Genomic DNA, 8,600 nt, shown 5'->3' with positions numbered 1-8,600 from the left:
CTCACAAATAGCCAAAAAGTATGGTTGCAAACATACAAAAACACGTGAAATTGTGAGAAATTGCAATTCTTACCTGTGTTTTAATACATGTGTTATTACTATAGTAACCTAACTGTGTACGCTGTAACGTGTGTTTTACACATGTTCATTGAATTAGTAATCGTAGATAAATTTAGTTAGACATAGAAGCAGGGTTCGGCGTTTAGCATTCTCTCTGAAAAGCTCTCTGAAAAGTAATGAAAAGTGTTTTGAATCCTAACTTGTAGGGTTGAGTCTAGGGTTGAGATAGAGTCATCAGACATAAGAATATGGCCTACAGTATGCCTCAAATTGCAGGAAAATGGCTTAAATATTTCAAAATTTTCTGGTGGGGCATGCCCCCAGACACCCCTAGCACTGGCATGCGCGCACGTGCCAAACGTACGGTTGTCAAATTTGGCATGTGCGTGCATGTATGTATGCATGTATAAATGTATGTACGTGTGTTTGCGCGCGTGTGTGTGTGTGTGTGTGTATGTTCGTGCGTGCGCGATCGCGCGCGTGTGCGTAAATTATTGTGGGATTGTGCTCGTGCTAGTATGTGATGGCTATCGCCGATCATCCCCCCCCCCACTCCTCGGTACGGATTTACGCCCTTGATTCGCACACTTCACGTGCTCATTGCCGCCCCCCTAAAATAAAATCCTAGCTACGCGCCTGATATTTCTATATAAATAAAGTTGTTCAGCCAAATTAGTTCGTACTCGCATAACTAGAGAACTCCGCAGCCTAGAGAAACACTAAAGATATTTTCAGAATCAGCACGTCTGGGAGGTGGTTCTGGCTAAAACAAAAATTCTAAAAAATTCTAAAAATTCATAAAAATTCTATTCATCAATAGATGGCGGTGCGTACAGATTAACATCACCCACCGGCGCAGTGGCCTAATCGCTAGAACATCCGTCTCCTACACCGGGATCGAGTTCCAGCTGGGGAACTTATTTTCCCCTTTTTTTCCTTTACCTACCTCTTTAGTATGTATTATTTTTAATTTTTTTGCTTTTTATTTTTTATATTTAATGTCTTTTATCTTTTGATTTCTTATTATTTTTTACTGTTTGGAATGGCATGAGATGGGATGGGATATGAGATGGGATACGGTGCGATGGGATGGGGGGATGGATGCATAGATGGATATATAGATAGTTAGATTTTTTAGGGTATTTTCCTTTCAACCAAGCGGTCACCAAGCTGGAGTACGCCATGCATTTCCGGGCAAGCGGAGTATTCCCGACTATTATTAATATATGATATATATACTATATTATCTACACATATTGTGAAATGCTATGTCGTGATTTGTCTAGAGTTCACATGCAACTCAATTATGGAGATCTAGGAAATGTCAAGGACGTATCGTAGGCGGTAACTTTTGATGCTGATGTCCATATGATGATGACCTCGGGTATCTGAAGGCGCAAGAAGAAAAACAAATCGGGCCCTGCCCACGATTGTCGAACAGGGATTCAGCTTGCCATATTGGTACAGGCGTAGAGATGGCGAAGATAGATAGTAAAATAGTAGATTAGATAGATAGAATATGTTATTGTATATATATATATATAGAATTTTTTGAGTGTATTTTTTTGTCACCAACTGGCGGCCTTTATTTCCGGGCAACCCGGATTATCAGGCTAGTATATATATATATATATATATATATATATATAGCTAGAGCGAGAGAGAGATAGAGAGAGAGAAATCGAGGGGAGGGGCGGTAAGGTGATGTGCGGAAAGACGGAGAGCGCGCGCCAGCAAGAGACAACTAACGAGACAACGTGAGAAATAAACGACGAACAACGACTACTTTCTTGTAATGACTGTACATATTATAATCACAACATCATTTACTGGTGTGTGTGTGTGTGTGTGTGTGTGTGTGTGTGTGTGTGTGTGACATAAAATCGACCAAGTTAAAAACCTGTACGCGTCGTACTACGTTTCTATGTATGTATGCATATCCGCATCGCATAACATTAAAAATACTGGTCGCACCGCCCTCGCGTTGACACGTCGTGTTATATTACATTCATAACAAAACCTGCTTGTTCAACAAGCATATTATGTACAGACGTTAAACACACTCGATCTGTTGTTGCAATCCCCTACCCCAACGGTTCAAAATACGCAAGCGCTGCAACCCTCCCCCCACGGTTCAAAATACGCAAGTGCTGCGACCCTCCCTCCCTCCCCCACGATTCAAAATACGCAAGCGTTGCGACCCTCCCCCCACGGTTCAAAATACGCATGCCCCGTGACTCACATGACCCCAAACTCGCACATGCGCACTTGCCACGTCCTGTCAGTAAACACAAACTCATTGTTCGCCGACAGAGGGCGGTTTTGTGTTTTGATTGTTTGCAGTGTGACGTCATTAATCAGCGATCAGACGACCGTAAGTTGAGGCGGCGCGGTGCGGGTGTGTGGGGGGGGGGCGAGATGAGAATGACACGCTAGACAAACACACACCCTTCACGCACGCACGCACGCACGCACGCACGCACGCACACCAATACAACTAGTTTGCAGAGAACTCGACTCGACATATCTAAAACGTGCGCATAAACCACAACGCTAGAGCCCACGCGCGCGCGTACACACGTAAACGTTGCCCCCCCCCCTGTAGCGGGCGAGCTTGACCCGCTTCTCTCTCACGCACGCACGCACGCGCACACGCCTGTAAATTGTATACGTGAAATTGTGAGGACACGAGCAGCATCTAGCTAGAGCGTGAGAGCGACACTGTCGACCCCGTGCCAACAACCTAAAACAAGAAAACGCGCAATGAGCTAGCGGCATACCCCTACTGGCACGCTGAGCCCGCAATCTACAGCGAGCGAACGATCGAAGGCGGTTCAATAACGTGGCTCCACCTAGAGTCGCTCAGTGCATCCTGTGAGTGGTGGCGCCACCTAGCATCATTCACGGTGTCATGTGAGCAGCGGCGCCACCTAGCATCGCTCATTGTGTCCTGTGAGCAGCGGCGCCACCTAGCGTCGCTCACTGTCCTGTGAGCAGCGGCGTCACCTAGCGTCGTTCATGGTATCCCGTGAGCAGCGACGGCACCTAGCATCGCTCAATGTTCTGTGAGCGGCGGCGCCACCTAGCATCGCTCACTGTGTCCTGTAAGCAGCGGCCACACCTAGCGTCGCTCATGTCATCCTATGAGCAGCGGCGCCACCTAGCGTCGCTCATGGTGTCATGTGAGCAGCGGCGCCACCTAGCGTCGCTCATGGTGTCATGTGAGCAGCGGCGCCATCTAGCGTCGCTCAGTGTCCTGTGAGCAGCGGCGCCACCTAGCATCGCTCAGTGTCCTGTGAGCAGCGGCGCCACCTAGCATCGCTCATGGCGTCTTGTGAGTGGCCCTGCCACCTATCGCCAATCACGACATCCGGTGAGCGGTAGTGCCACCTAGCGCCGCTCACAGAACGGCGCCACCTAGCATCGCTCACTGCCTCCTGTGAGCAGCGGCGCCACCTAGCGTCGCTCACAGCATCATGTGAGCGGAGGCTCGACTATGTATAGTTCACACTTGTAACTACACGCGTGCTGTCGGCATAGCTACAAACACGAACGCGCGCACACACGCACGCACGCACGCACGCGAACACATTCACACTGCCGTTCATGATCACACTGCCGCGCGACGATGGTGCGGGACAAATGTGCGATCGATGCCACAATGGTGGCGCCCCCTGCCAATTTGCTGGTGGCGACTCAGCAATCACAGCGCGACCTTGAGTATCTGTGGAAGTGAAGAGTTACCCTAGGCTGTGTCGCCTCATGAGCACAAGCTTCACGCACGCTCTGTCAGCCTCCACCGCTGCAGGGTAGCTCATGATCACATTACTGGGTGGCGCAGCAGCATGAGTCCGAGGCTTGCTGCAAATGCACGAGGCGCGACGCAAAAACAATCCAACAGGTGGCGCTGCTGTGTATGCTGACTGCATGTTTCTGCACTACACTAAGATGATGGCGCCATCTACAGGCTATGTACCTGAATTACGCCTTCCTCACATAGCGGATGCACGTTATTCACCTATTAATCTCTTAACACTCCCCCCGATCGCGCCCCCCTAAAATCTCCCTCTGTGTCACACCATACATCAATCCCTGTCATTGGAGTAACCACGCCACCAGTCTATCAGGCATGGCAGCAACGCAACTAAATAATGGTCAACGCAGATGTACACACAAATACACATGAATGCATGCACGCTCTCATATATGCATGTATGCGCGCACATGTGCATGCACGCTGGCACATATGCATGCACGCTCGCACACATGCACGCACACTCGCATATACGCATGCACGCACGCACATGTGCACGTAGGCTTGCACATCTGCGCGCATGCGTGCACAAACGCACGCGTGCGCACATGTGCATGCACGCACGCACGCCCATGCACATATGCACGCACGCACATGTAGAAGTACTCACTCATCAATAAATAAGTGATCATCTGCAATATATATATATATATATATATATATATATATATATATATATATATATATACCTGCAGACACAAACGGCTGAATTGTATGTACCAGAAGTTTCTAACACATAAACGAATTTAATCAGAGGCAGAAAATTTAGATCAATCACTGCTACAATACGATCACCGTATATACACATACATATATGTATGTATATATGTATATATATATATATATATATATATATATATATATACACACATAAGCATATACGTATGTATATGAGAGCTTGACAATACGATAGATTTGGCTTATCATCAGGCCTACTGGTGCGCCCTCGCGCTGTGACCACGTAAAACACACACACAGCACGAGGAACCCTGCCTTTCGTTCATACACACACACCTCACACGTCAAATCATTGACAGACGACCCGGCTGTCTCCCTCTAGTAGTCTACTGAGTACACAACTTTATACATTTTACAACTGCTACTACATCTACATAGATATCTCTCCTCGCTTGCAGCGGTGCATCGTCCCCCGCCCGCGCGCCACCACGCGCCGCACCAACCCTCTAAAAGCACACACGCGAAAAGCAAGTTATCCCTGCGGCGGGCCACGTTGCCATGACGATGCGCGTCCGCGAGCGGGAGGAGGTGACGACGGCGGCGGCAGAGTCGTCATCAGCGATGCTTGTCCGGATCGGCTCGGCTGCAGAGAAGAACGCACGCAGCACCGCTCTCCACATACGCTGATAACGCGGCGCCAGCGAATCAGCAACGACGAGCTTGGCGCTGACGAGCGGGGCTGCACCTCCCCCGGTGGGGACACCTATCCATCGCCACGTACAATTGCTGAAGTCGCTGTCCGGCAGTTGAGCGGCTACTGCCACGCCGCCGCCGCAAACGCCGATGCCAACGACTCCTCCCAGTCCTCGCACGTTCTCTCTCGCTCTCTCTCACTCACGCGTGCTGCGCTTCTGGTGCCTGCGCGCTGCTAAATATCGAAGCCCCGGCCATCGGACGGCAACCGTGTTTACTCTACACCCCTACACCCACCCTCCCCTCAACACCACCTGCACCTACTGACACACGATTCTACTGTGCGACTGTTATGAACTGTGCGAACACTTCGCTTTGTCGCGCAACGTGACGGTCTGCGTGTGTTCTCGCAGGGGCACGCCAGGTCCCCCCCCCCACCGCGGCAGCCACGCCGCCGCGGGATGGCAGTGGCGCCCTCTGGACATGCGCACGCAGAGCGTATCAGTTTTAAAATGTGCCCGGCTACTACAGCATTATTTACACGCCGACAATAACAATGCTTATTGCAGGGTCGTCGAAGTGAGCCGGCTCGGCGATCACCGGCGCCACCTAGCGCCACTGTGAGATGCGTCTAGTCGCAGTTCGCTATCTGTGGAGAGACAGAACAAAGCTGTGATTACCACGGCGACGAGCGTGTAATATCTGGCAGAGTTGACAGAACAATATCAGGACAGTGTTCTCATGCATTACTAACACAAAACCAGCGCGTTTACTCGTTATGTAGGAATTCAATAAAAAAATTACGAGAAACTTGCTAGCTACTACTGATGCTGCTGCTGCTGCTGTTACTGCTGCTGCTGCTGCTGTTACTGCTGCTGCTACTACTACTGCTACTACTACTCCTGCTGCTGCTACTGGTGCTGCTACTGCTGCTACTACTGCTGCTATTAGTATTACCACTACGGCTGCTACTGCTACCGCTACTATTACTACTGCTGCTACTATTGCTGCTGCTACTACTACTGCTACTACTAATACCGACCGTGTGTTACTCGGGTGCTCCGCACGCCCCGGCGGTGGCGGTGGAGGCAGTGCTTGACGACCCAGGCTCGCTGCCCTGCAGGTGTTCTCCGTCGGGCAGCCGCGGGCCGTTAGCGGCCTCGCTCGTGTACGATTCCTGTCGCGCGTGCGCAGGCACCAGCGCCGCGTTCAGGTGAGGAGCGATCTCAAGCTCTGCAGCAGGAAGAGAGAGAGGGAAACCACAATGAGATGCGTCATCAGCAAGCAATGAATCACGTCGCGTGCGGGGGCTCGTGCAAAAGTGAGGGGGGGGGACCTGTGCCTTCGCCCTGCCGGGCTGCACGTGGGACAGCTCTCTCAGTAAAGGCAGAGTATTCAGAGCAGAAATAAAAGAAGGGTATAGACGCAAAGGGAGAATAATAAATCAAATTTCAAAACTCTAACGTTAGTACAGGGGTATATAGTATTATTTTACTAGGTTCAAAATGAGCGTCTATCGTCTCGGCGACAGTATCCACACTATACACCCGCACGCACCAGTTTGGAAGAGGATTCCGTTGAGCGGTGCGAGACGGCGTTCAACAACAAACTAAATAAATAAACAAACCAAAAATAAAAAATATTAGCACATATAAGATCCGATCGGTGGGCGTCGTATTTTCGGTGTTTGTTGTGAGACGTTGGCCTCATGCAAAAAATTCCCAACTATTTTTAATGTTTTTGAACGTGGAATGTAACAAAAATGAAAACTGAAAAACCAATAAATAGCCCATGCAAACGGGTGTCATGGATCTGTAGAATGTTCGTACAAAGTTTTGGGAGGATCCGTTGAGGGCGGTGCGGAAACGTATAGCGGAGCACGACACACCTGCGAGTCACACACGCTCGCGCAGCGCACGGCACGCAGCGGCACGAACGCAGCGCACAGAGCCACGCACTGCACGCACGCAGCACACACACAACACAGCACCAGGCCGCGTAACCAGGGGGGGATTCGGGTGGACTCGGGACGAAATCCGCCACCGCGGAACAGGGAGTTCCGCTCTAACAATAAAAATTGCACAAAAGAACACGCCAAGAAACTGAAATTGGATTCGGGTATAATTGTAATACTGTATTATTATTGTATATGTTGTTGTATATCCACACAGTGATCATATCTGAAAGGAGTCCTCTACTTATCCACGCATTCTTCCGAGTTATGTATGGCAATTGTAAAGCGGCCGATGGAGGCGCGGATAGATACACCGCGCCGCAGCAAGTCATGAAGCGTATGCACCGGCGGCGCTGGCCTGAAGGCGCAGAGCACCCGTGGGCCGGTCCGCGCAGAGCGGTAGGATGCGGCGTGCGCGCGGTGATATATACCTGCGCGCTAGGCTGTCATCGATGCCACACCGTCATCGATAAATCGGCGATGGATTGCGTCCGTATCGATATCGAAATAAAATCGAAAGATACGGATACCGTATTTTTTTTTTTTTTTTTTTTGCTCAAATTAGGCCAGCGGAGCATCGGTAGCATTTTGACTGAGCGCCGCGCCGCCATTATCGGACGGTAGTCCAGGGCGCATGCATACAGAGACATCAATAACTGTGGTGTTCTAATTGTCTCTGGTGCGTATAATCCTGGCCTGAATCTGCCTGTCTCAACGTTGATGCTCTATAATAAATTTTGCTACGCGCGTGAAAAGACATCCCTCCCTCCCGCTTCTGCCTTCTGCCCCTGCTTCCCCCTTCCCTCCCTCCTCTGCTCCTTCGCCTCACCTCGCCGTGCCCATCCCTCCTCAGCCCTCCCTCTCCCTCCCTCTCTCTCTCTGCGGTCTGCTCGTCTGCTTCCGAGGGCTCTCTCGCTCGTCTCCTCTCTCTCTCTTCTCTCTCGCCCATCACTCTACGCCTCTCTCCGATCTCTCTCGCATCTCTCTCCCTCGTCCAGCGTCCGTTCATCTCGTCTCTCCTCTCGACGCCAAGGTGCGACATCTCCATGGTTGATACTATCAGATAAATAGATAGTTCTCGGCCCATAAGGATTGTTCTCGTTGTATTTAACACGAAGCGATGGTATACAAATGCATAGTTATCATCAGTAGTCTTCCCCAATTACCACACACATACAGCTCCGATCTCGTGAGTTTAACTTGTACCTTTCACGGGCTCAGTGTGTTTATATTACAACCAGATTATTGAGAATCGATCGGATCGGAATGCGGAATCGAAAAGTAGGCTTCGGATTAAAAGAGAAAGTAAAAAAATATCAAGTAATGATATACGATGGAAAAGCGAGGGAGATCGATGGGAATAAATATTGACTTGTACGTTGGCAGATTGACAGTCCTACC

At 50.0% G+C, this 8,600-nt stretch overlaps 1 long non-coding RNA gene across 1 annotated transcript; it reads right to left on the bottom strand.

Moving 5' to 3' along the window:
* Nucleotides 1-1,843: 1,843 nt before the first annotated feature.
* Nucleotides 1,844-4,300, bottom strand: LOC106810534. Its single transcript, XR_001394031.1, has 2 exons — nt 3,260-4,300; nt 1,844-3,220 (listed from the first exon to the last, which is right to left on the bottom strand). It is a non-coding gene; the product is annotated as an uncharacterized LOC106810534 (long non-coding RNA).
* Between the last annotated feature and the right edge of the window lie 4,300 nt (nt 4,301-8,600).

The sequence above is a fragment of the Priapulus caudatus genome, unplaced genomic scaffold, assembly GCF_000485595.1.
Source record: "Priapulus caudatus unplaced genomic scaffold, Priapulus_caudatus-5.0.1 Scaffold449, whole genome shotgun sequence".
Classification (NCBI taxonomy): domain Eukaryota; kingdom Metazoa; phylum Priapulida; class Priapulimorpha; order Priapulimorphida; family Priapulidae; genus Priapulus; species Priapulus caudatus.
The sequence above is the reverse complement of the archived record's forward strand: the minus strand, read 5'-3'. Positions and strand labels throughout refer to the sequence as shown.